General features: G+C 42.5%; 1 long non-coding RNA gene across 1 annotated transcript; it reads left to right on the top strand.

Moving 5' to 3' along the window:
- The first annotated feature begins 60 nt into the window (after positions 1-60).
- Positions 61-9,945, top strand: LOC122177951. The gene is made up of 4 exons (XR_006178208.1): positions 61-151; positions 3,370-3,454; positions 9,334-9,380; positions 9,911-9,945. It is a non-coding gene; the product is annotated as an uncharacterized LOC122177951 (long non-coding RNA).
- Positions 9,946-11,145: the final 1,200 nt, after the last annotated feature.

The raw sequence follows: 11,145 nt of genomic DNA, 5'->3' as shown, positions 1-11,145 counted from the left end.
CCGCCGGCCCCATAAACATGGCGGCGGGAAGCGAGGGCTGCGTGCTGCGGCGCGGCTTGATGGGAGCTGTAGTTCCCGCCGCACCTCTAAAAAGGCTGGGCATAGGCAGACGCTGTCCTGTGGGATCATTTGATTGCTGCTTCTTCTCAAGGTAGAGTGCGGAAAAGCCTGTCTGCTTTTCGTGTGGTCTGTGTATAAAGATGTGATCTTTAAGCTGTCTTTCCTAGTACAGATCTGCTTTTGCTGCTCTTGGATCTGAGGGAAAGGTGCTGTGGCCTCGTGGTCATTGGGAGAAGCCGTTACATTTAGAGACGTAGAGCTGTTGGATTGAGTTCAGACGAGAGAAAAGTAGTATTTTCTAACGTCTAGCCTGAATCTCCCCTGGTGCAGCTTGAAGCCATTCCCTCTAGTTCTACCACTAGTTATGAGAGAAGAGGCCGACCAGCTCACCACAACCTCCCTTCAGGAAGTTATAGAGAGCAATAAGGTCTCCCCTGAGCCTCCCCTTCTCCAGACTGAACAATCCCAGCTCTGTCAGCAGCTCCTCATAAGCCCTGTGCTCCAGACCTCTCACCAGCTTTGTCGCCCTTCTTTGAACCCACTCCAGGGCCTCAATAATTGAATGATTATACATTCAATATTATGAATATTATACAATTACATTGTATGATTACACTTAAATTAAGCTGGTATCTATAGTGTAAAGGCTGAGTGATTAGCCATACGAGCCAACACCTAAACTTATTATAACGGCCTCATCTGCATGAGACCGAAATGGTTGTAGGTATGTGTAGGTTAGACTGAAGAAATAGTTACCTAACAGCAAGCCAATTGTGAAAAGTATATGCTGAGGAGGAGTGTGAAGGTTTCTGAAGGATTGATAAATTGTGGAGACTAGTAGTTCTTCTGAATATCGTAGAGCTGATAAACTTAGGCGCTATGTGCAGATTGAATCTGTGGAAAGCTAGAAGTAAATGCTAATATCAGCAGTGAATTTTGTGACTGGAGGGCAGGGGTTTCTGTGTACAAAGAGGCTTATGTGTGCAACCCTTGAAATAAATTACTTTGAAGGGCTTTTTGTACACCTAATTTGAAGCTGTTAGGGTCAGCGCAACTTTCTGAATGTACAGCTGGAGTTGTCCTCCAACTGAACTACAAGAGATTGAGTGAATGATGCATTATCTGCTACTGGTAGTAACAGCTTCCTATGATGAAGAGCCTGAGTAACTCTGCCTCATCCCAAGCTCATGTTGTGTGGGCAGAGTATTTTTGAACAGATCAGGAAATTAATCACTTCTTTCCAGTTTCTGCCAGAGACCTTCTGTATTCCTTCCCTGTGTAGCATCTCTTTCCATTTTCTTCCACTGACCCTTATACAGCTGTGGTTGTCGCACATCCATGCTAGAGGCTAGTTCGAAGATTCCCCCAAAAAGTGAACAAAAAGGTAGCTTAAAGAAAAACTACTGATACTTAAATATATACATCCAATGGTCTCATTCAGTTTTAGACATTTCTACAAAAGCTAACTTGCCCATTTTTTTCCTAGCATTGCTTTCCATCTCCTTCAGGTTCCAGATCAAATTTTCTTCCTTCTTTCCCAGCTTGCTGAATAGAGTCGTTAGCGTTGTTGTTCCAACACTGTTTCTGGCTGTATCTTTCAGCTCCCTACTAGTCTGTTACACAGCTGGTAGAACTGTTGTAGTTTGCTCAGTAGCAAAGGTTATTTTGGGTGCTTTCTCTGAGGCAAAGAGTAGGAGTGGTAGTCAACATAAATGTTTAATAGGTCCTGAGAGTTAAGACTTCAAGATGAAGCTCCTTTTGAAGCTACATTTACAGTCTCTGCTCTCCCAGGCTTTGTGTAATGAAAGCACCTCAGGCCAATGTGGTGTGGTTTTGGCATGCGCTGTAGTTTCCCCCAAGCACCTTGGATGGTTGTAGGCCTTAGAACCCCTTGACTCTCACTTCAAACACACCCTTTGCCTCACCTTCTCTACCTTCTTAATTTCCTATAAGTCCAGAGCTCTGTGAAGGAGCATCTGGCTCTGATCTTTGATACCTTCCCTCAATCACATTCCCTCCCTCAGTTTTTCTCTGCCAAATCAAGTGCAAACACCCACAAATTTACTTTCATCATGTTCCATGTGCCTGGAGTGGAAAACCACTTGGCTGTAAGTCTGGTGTCCTTGCTTTACATATTCAGCATAGGTTAAAAGAAGGGTGCTTGGGAAAGGAATAGTTCTCTAAGTTGGTTATAAGCCTGATCTAAAGAAAATGCTTTCTAGATCTTGAATTTTTCTCAAAGCCATAATCTGGCTCTTCTACTTGCTACTGTTTACTTGTGCAAGGGAGGATTTTCTCCTTCATTCTTTCATGCTAAATGAAAGTACTAGGTTCTGTGAATTCTTTGGATGTTGGTGAATTTTTCTTACTGGTCCTATTGCACTTGCTGTCTCTGTGCTTTTGAGGTGGCACAGTGCTACCAAAGCTCATAAGTTGAGCCAGACTCCATCACTGCCTCCTCTTAAAACTTGGAGGTTTTTTTTCTTCCTTCTTCTTCTCCCATGTTATCAAGACGGTGTGCTGTAAGAGGATCATTGTGCCTCAGCATATGGGCCTAGTCCCTTTACAAGATTCATTCAGTAGCTGACTGGAATTGGCTGTCTTATATACCAGTTTATGCTGCCTTGCAAGCAGTTAGCATGCAGCTGTGGAACAGAGAGTTTTTTCATTAGTGCTAGCACTCTACACAGGATAAAGACTAGGACAGTGCTGCAAGTGAAGGCTGATCCTACCTACACTAGAGGAACTAGAGAAAATTTATGTGCAGATTAAAAAAAGAAAAAAGGGTTCTAGTAAAAGGGGAAATACCCAGAAATGAAGTTTTCAATAAGTGTGAGGTAGCTATTATGACTGTTTCTGTAAATTATACTTTTGGTCATCAGTGAGTCTAGTCAAGTTCAAGAGTGCTAGTCTCAGCGGAGGGAGGAACGAAGCTCTATAGTGGCTGAGGTTCAACACTTGTGGTTGACATTACTGAGACTTGTGGGTCTGGGCCCAGGCTTTCCCTCAGTAAGGAACATGACTTTTAAGGAGCTACTCATGAAGCTTATTTTTTCTCTGGCTCTAAGCTGTGTCCTCGAACACTGCACCTTGTGGAAGTGTTGGACTCTCACTGGTATGGATCAGGAAATCTGGTTGCATTCAGTACCTGGCTTGGGGATGTTTGCTATTGAATATTCTGTTGCTTTATGCAAAGGATGCTAATGACAGCAGTTGGAGCACTGCATGAGAAACATCACACCAGAATGAGAACCGGTAAAGGCTAGAGACTTCAACCTAAGACTGAAAAATGCTCTTGTAATTCTGCAGGTCATGTGGAGCTACTGCATTGGGCAAAACAACTGCAGGAGAACTCGGAGTTCAGTCCGGATGAAATCCTGAATCTGCCAGAAAAGTGAGTCATTAATTCAGCCCTCAGCTAGCCAAGGGATTAAGTCACCCCTGCATTGAACAACCAACAGAAAGATGTACAGACCTGTGATGGTAAATCTGGTAGATTCAGCAGGTACTGGGTCCCTTGCTTCATCAAGGGGATGCATTCAATATTGTACCACTTGCCTTTGCAGTTGCATCCTATGGCACCGATATGAACTAAAATTGACCGAATTCCTGTGGAAAAGGCCTTGGCACTAGGCCATGGCTGTAAAGGCTTTTTAAGACCTGTTTGAGAGGCCACGTTAACTAAAGCTGATCGTAAATCACTTCTTGCCATTGCCAGTGGGGATCTGGAAAACACCTTGCTGCAAACAGAATGCCTCTTTCTTTAGTTGTATAACTTACAAATTGAATGCGAACTTCAGAAAGATTTAGTATTTGCAGGCACGCTCTCTAGAGCCTTTGACAAAAATGCTGTGGAACAAAGTCCCAAGCTAGATTATGTATATGTCAATTGAGGAAAACAAAACAAAACAAAAAAAACCCCAGCCCTGTTGGTTCTCAAATGAAATGCAGACTTTTTTTTTTTCCTAGCAGTTTGCTGAGGACGAGACACTGCAGGATATAATTAAGGTTCTGGTAGAAAATGATTTGCACAGCCTATTCAGCCTCTGTTTCAGTTTAAAACGATTTAGATACCACTTCTTTGAGGCATGAAGAAAACCAATCCCATTGCAGGAGAATAATTTAAAGATATAGAAAGCTATTTAGAGCCTGAAGGTGGTATGAGCTGTTTCAAACTGTCACAGTCAGAAAAAGCAGGTGATATTACAGGGAGGAATGTATGCTAGTGGAAAGCACTCACCCTCCAGAAGGAAGTTAACTTTGGCTTGCATCAGCTTGATATGGGAGTCCTCTGGAGCCATTTTCATATCAGTAGGCAGCCATTACTGGAAAGCACTATAGCATCATAAGGAGCAATACTCTACTATCTTCTTACTAGACGTTTTATATACGTGTGTGTGTGTGTGTATGTCTCGATGAACAACAGTCTAGTGAGTAAGAACAGTTCAGTACAAGCTTAAGTTCATTGCAGCTGGTTCCCAGTGCCTACATCTGCCTCACTAGTGGGAAGTAATGTCAAAATATCACCAGAAAGGGAGCAGTGTCCATCTACTACATGTCTGGCACTGCTCAGTTGCAGTCAATTGTCACACCTGTGTTAGCAGAGACTGATAAAATCTGTGTGGGTTTGGTGAGATAAGTAAACAAGGTTGAACAAAAACTTAATGTGGTTTTGCAGCCAGGGACCGGTAATGTTTCACAAATGGTATATGTGCATAGTAACAGCAAGAAACAACAGAAAAGGCATGCACTGGGAAGGCTTCATGATCACTCTAGATAGTTGTTGCAGGCACTGCTGTAGAGAAAATAGATTCATGTTTTCCAAATTTCAGAGGGCAGTGGGAGGGTGTAAATTGCAAATACATGGTGATAGTTGTAGGTGGTAGCTGTATCAGAGTGGCTGCCAGAAGCAAGCTTTCTGCTAACTAACCACACTATAAGTTGTCCAGAGGATGCAGCCAACAGCACAGGGCACCTGAGACAAAGCTGTTGATTAGGGAGTACAATGCTTGCATGTACTTGACCCTGGCCATTAGCTAAGCGTGGCTGAATGCAGCTCCCCAAGGAAGCTTGGGGAAGCCTGGGGAACCTTTGCCTTTTGGAAGTTCTCCCAGGAGGTGCTGTGGTGCAGGGGTTTGTGCTGAACAGCACTGATGAGCTAGAAATCAGATCACAGTTCATAGGAAGCTCTTTAGGGTTCTTGGCTTGGAGTGACTTCTTAACAGCACGGAATATGGAACTTCTTGCACGTTAGTTCAACAGACAACAAACAGCAGGTTCTTGCTCAAGGTGCTGCATTCAGGAAGGGCTTTAGCTCTTCCAAAGGTCTCAGCACTTGTCACCACCAGCACCATTACTTTGGCTGCTTTGTTTCTCGAAAATCGCTGTCACTGGAGGATTCTTAGATGTTTAACTCCATACATGTTAATTCATTCCAATTATTAAATCACTGAAGCATTGAACTGTAACAGAGTAGCTCTGTTCCAACCACTTTTCTTTTTTTTCAGAGCTGCAATATAGAAATAGTGCTTTTCTGTATCTTAACACTGAGTGTAATAGGATTTCCTTCTGTTAATAAACTGAAGCATTAAGTTTCTAATTTAGGGATGGGATAAAATGAGTTGCACTGTGATTTCTAATCATGGCAGAACTCTTCTAATGTGCATGCATTTGGTGTTTGTCTTATAAAAATGGTCTCTTAACAATGCCCATTGCAGTTAATTTGTAACTACATAGTGTAAACATTGATTTCCAAAGTTTTTTTAATAGATCCCTGTGCTACTTAATTATCACTAACTGACCCTTGTTTTTTTAACGGTAGTTAGTTTTGTTTCCTCAAGCTTTGTAAGAAATGAGTCTTAAATGGCAGTAGATGTCCAACCTCTTATTTTGAATCTTACAGGTCAGGAAGGTGCCCAAAGTATTACTGGGTCATTTCTTCACAGAAGGATCTTCCCAGCTCACTGATGCTCTTCTTAGTTTAACGTCTATAATATTCTTTCTGGTTCACCCAAAAGTTGTATTAAAGTCAAGTTGTATTAAAGTCAAATCAGAATTTCTTCAGGGCTTAAAAAAACCTGTTGTCTCGCTAAAGCCTCTTGCTTGTGGTAGGTTTTTTAGAGGTCTGGCACACCTTTTTGTCTATGAACCAGCTGAATTTTTCCGTAGCTGCTACAATAGTTGAGGGGAGAGAGCAGTGTGCTTCCTGAGAAAAACTTGCCGTGAGAGAGCTCTTTAGGCTAACTCAGTCCTTGCTGTAGTTCCAATGAGTTCAACAGTGGTCAGAGACTAACTTCACTTTTGGAAATCAAGTCCTCCACTGCAGCTATGTGTCCCGTTGTGCTATTTAAATGGCTGGTGTTCAGGCTGTAAAATCAGAGCATGATGTCTTACTCTGATGTTCTTATAGAAACAGATGGCTAGAGAGCAGCTCAGGGACTTGGCCACCTTGGATGAGCTATTGCCAGCAGGAATGGGGACAGTTGTAGAAAAAGTTGATCAGACTGTGTCTGTTTGTGGAAAAGTAAGAGGTGAGATGTGTCCAGGGGAGATTAGAAAAGAATAATCTTAAAAGGTCATCAGGCACCAGAGATTCCAGAAACTTTCAAGGCCATTGCGGACTGTAAACTCCATTCATTGTTTTTGTTTTGCTGTAGATTAATCACCAATTTGTAGCTGGTGATACAAGCCCTTGGACTATCCACTATACTGCCTGTGCTGCAAGAAATAATAGGTGTATTTGATCTGTCAGAGGAAACCTGTATTTAATAAAGGGTAAATAATTAGCAGCTATTGATGATCTGAGAAACGGAAGATGCATGCATCCAAAAGAGATTTTAAACAGTTGGCATAGAGTTCAACAGATGGCTTGTATTCCTCTGCAGCAACCTGAAATAACTTCTTGTAACAGGACTAGACAGAATCTCTTTGGTCTGGGATCCAGGCCCCAAAACCATGTGCTGCAAGCAGCTGTGTTGTGTAGAGTAGCCACAAGACTAAGAAGCACTTGGCTTATTCATCGATGAATCCTGAGCTTGATGACACTGTTGAGTACTGAAATACAGGGACTAGAGAAGTTAGAAGTGGGGGGGTGGAAGAGGGAAGTACTAATTAAAGGAAATGGCATAAAACAGACAAGTTAAAAACGGGTCTTGAGAAGGTGGAAGGTTTGAAAGAGGCTTTTAGTGATCAGAGATTCCAGAGGAACCTTCCAGAAGCAATAGTCATTGGTTGTCTTATTTTCTGTCATCTCAGAGTTAGATCTGTCTTTAAAGGGATACAGAGATGTCTGTCAGCAATGATGAGGCGAGGCTCAGGTGCCCATCGGTCCACAACAGGCAGTGAAACTTCTCTTCTTGTCCAATACACTATTGCTGAAAACTCAGGACTGAAGGACCCACTAAGTTGCCCTTTAGTCCATCCCCCTATCCAAGAGTAGTGGTACTTGCTGTTCTTGACCAACATTTGCCCTGCTCTTAAAGATCAAATGAGCCTCTTAGAGCCTGCTCAGGCTAGTAGGAAGCTGCCTCATTTTTGGGCTTGCTTCCATGGTAAGCTCAAATTCCTTTATTCCAGAGCTGGCACCGTAGCTCCTGTGTAGATAGTCCTACCCCATCTACATTTGAATAGCTGATTTTTCATAAGTAACTGTAGTATTTTGCATGTCTTTTTTTGAATAATATCTTTTATTTTTTTCCCCCCCGGACCTTCACAGATAATCAAAGCTGTTTTGAATACTAATTCTGTTTTCCAGGATATTTGCAGCCCCTCCCAGCAAGGTGCCATCTAAAAATTTAATAAGCTCAGCCTCTATTCCTTCATTATTTTCTTTAATGAAATACTGAATAATACAAGTTCAGAGAGTGTTCTCTACAAAAATCTAGCTTGACACATCTCTCTAGCTTGATGGAGAGCTAGCAGTAACTACGTTGGGTCTGAAATTTTCCCCTTACTGACTTAGTCAAGGTCTGTCAATTTAAGTCTTCTAGAACAGATATAAACACTATAGGAAGCTGGGCAGTTCCTTGAAGGTTTTGTTTGTTTGGGGGAGAAAAAAACAGCTCTCATGATTTACTACTTTTTCCTCTTGAGTCATATAGTGATCTCACACTGATGGTAGCTACTACTTTCAAATGAGCAAGAGGAGTACTTGAAATTTTCAATTAATGATGCCATCTACAATCAGGATTTATGCTAACCTCTAAGTTTTTGGTATCAGGAAGAGCTCTCTGCAGAAAACAGGTTTGAAATGGTTGTGCTGCCATTGAAATGAACCTCAGCAGTCTGCAGAAATGGGCCAACAGGACTCTTGTGAAGTTCAGCAAAGGCAAATGCCAAGCTCTGTCCTTGTACATGAGTAACCCCAAGCTACCAGTATAGACAAGGGACCAAGAGGCTGGAAAGCAGCTTTGCAGACAAGGGTCTGGAGGTTTCAGTGGACGCCAAGCTAAACATGTGAGCAAGCAATCATATGGATCTTATGAATGAGTATGTATACTTGATGAGGGAGAAGAAAGAAGACAAAGCCAAAACTTGTGGTATACAAAGAAGACAAATACACTTGTGGTATGCAGTGAAAAGGCAAAAGGCAACGGGCACAAGCTGAAATGCAGGAAATTCCTTCTTAACATAAGAAAACACTTTTATACTGTGTTGAATGTTGGAAGGGGGATGGAGTCTACATCTACGAAGATTAAAAAATCTGGCTGGATACAGCTCTGAGCAGCCTGCTCTTGTAGGCTCTGGCTGTAGTTGAACTACACAGTTTTCAGAGGTTCTCTTCCACCTCCCATGATTTAGTGATCTTTGGGCACGCTATTGCATGTTCTTCAGGAGCATCCACGCGCACTATTAGAAACAGGGTACTGACTTCATTTGCTGTTTGTACAGAAGCATAAAGGAAGAATCCCTTTTGGTGCAAGGGAATGGGAGAAAGGTGCCTGTTCCCTCTCTCCCTCTCACTTAACAGAAACACATTGGTATGCTAACTGGTGGCAAATTAGTATTTTACACACAGTTGACTCTGGAAGGGCCAAAGGATGCGCGAAAGAAAGCCCCATGTGCTGTAAGCTTAGGCCTTTCTTTATGTATAGGCTTGGGTATATAATTAAGAATGCTCTCACTCAGATATGGACTTTATCCTGCCTGTACTGTTAATGTTTTCCTATTATCACCTTCATCTCTTTTTAATTATGAGAATAGATGGATATGTAAATCATTCTTACTCTGACCTAACGAAGAAGCAATTGCTTTCTTTTTTTCCTATGCTGGCAGAGGATACAGATGAAGTAGGTGCCTCAAGCTGCAGGCCTGAGCACAGGGTAAGCCATTAATTTCAAATTATGTGTTTGGAAAAACAGTGGAGAGGAGCTGCTAAGCTGCTGCCAGGAAAGGTGGTGGGAAAAGCTGGGAATGTGGCCTTAAGGGGGGAAAAGAGTGCTTGTTGCAAAGGTGGACTTAGATATCTATAGTGGGGAAATTGCCTGTGCCTCACTGCAGTGTTTATGGAAACAGAACTTAAAAGACATCTGTATATCAAGAAACACTTGTACTATTTTATTCTCCATGAAGAAATACACTAGTAGTGTCTCAAAAGCTAAGCAGTGAGGAAGCATCTTACTGGATCTTTCTTTTTTTCTTTATGTAAAGTCTAAGTAGTGTTTCCATACTGCTACTCTGTCACAAAGCTGTGGTGGTCCAATCTTTCTTGACCAATGTCCAGTAATTCTTGACTAAATGTGGGGACTGGCCTGTTTGGATATAAAGATGCAGTGTGAGGGGAAAGTAACAAAAGAACACTTTGTTACTGCGTCTGGGTCCCTTCTAAAGTCTTCGAATGACCTATGATCAGGAGCTGACCGTGAATCCAGACGACTTGAACTGGAGCTGCAGTGTTCTGCCATGGTGCTGGTATCAACAAGTTCTGTCTCTGAAGTGCCACTGTCTGTGGAGCTTAACTGGTTTGTCACGAGCGCTTTGTCAGCAGAATCCAAGCTGCTGTGACAAGTTACCTGCCACAATGCCACATGGACAATACGATGTACTCTTTGGCAGAGCTAGCTCCCAAGCTCTCTAACTCAGTTCTGTCATCTTCATAGGACCTCTGTGGTAGGAAAAAAAAAAAAAAAAAAAAAGGCCTGCAGGTCAGGGTGAGGTTTCTGGATCTTCTGCTGTTATCCCAGATCTGAGACTCCAGGAAGAAGGAAGAATTTCTCCTTCCTGGAACAGTTTCTCATTAGCCCTAGTTTCAAGCAAACAGTCTTCAGATGATCTACTATCCTTCAGTGAGACAACGCTATCTTAAATGTGCACCTCTTGAGGCAGTGTGCCTTGTACCCTAGTCCCTCCTTTTCCCTGAAGGAAAGAAGCGTGTATTTATGGGTTTATCTAGACAGTGTTGTATCCATGTGGAGTAGCACACACAGAAACTTTGAAATGTGCCAGACTGCCTGCCTTTTTTCTTCAAGCCTTAGGGTGTTTCTGATTTGTTCTGCACTGTGCCCTCCTAGAAAGGAGAAGTATTGTGTTGCTTAAGTGGCAGCCTTGGGCAAGATGTGGTATGTGATTTCTCACCAGCTCCGGGGTTAAGTGCCAGCATCAGGGTACTTTGCCTTCCTCTCCTCTCCTGTCTTCCTTTTCCTCTCAAGAGGTAGGAAGAAAATGTTGCCCCTGTTGTTAACCCGCATCCACTCAGGACAACTGGGGCTTTTGCCTCTGTCCTAGGAGAAGTGGAAGCAGCCCCTGCTGCTGGAGTGTCTTCATCTGCAGCCCTGCTGAGGTGCCCCTCCTGCGGCTGAAGTGTAAATCCCAGTAGGTCTTTCAACCACCCTTCTCATACTACTTGAAAAATAACTTTCCGTTGTCATTAACGCTGATCTATAGCTGCATTAATGTGTGAAATCACTGGGTGTGAAAATAGTGTACTAACTGCTACTTAATGTAATATTACCACAGTAATGTCTCTAAAAATATCTTGTCCACTTGATTGCTTTCATTGTGAACTAGAGATAATGTACCACTTACAGCTGATGATTAAAATTCATAAAGCTGTGGTTCTTAATTACAGCAACTCGCAATCAAAGTGAA

This window comes from Lagopus leucura, unplaced genomic scaffold (assembly GCF_019238085.1).
Source record: "Lagopus leucura isolate 7727_CA_CO unplaced genomic scaffold, USGS_WTPT01 Super-Scaffold_100001, whole genome shotgun sequence".
Lineage (NCBI taxonomy): Eukaryota > Metazoa > Chordata > Aves > Galliformes > Phasianidae > Lagopus > Lagopus leucura.
The sequence above is the reverse complement of the archived record's forward strand: the minus strand, read 5'-3'. Positions and strand labels throughout refer to the sequence as shown.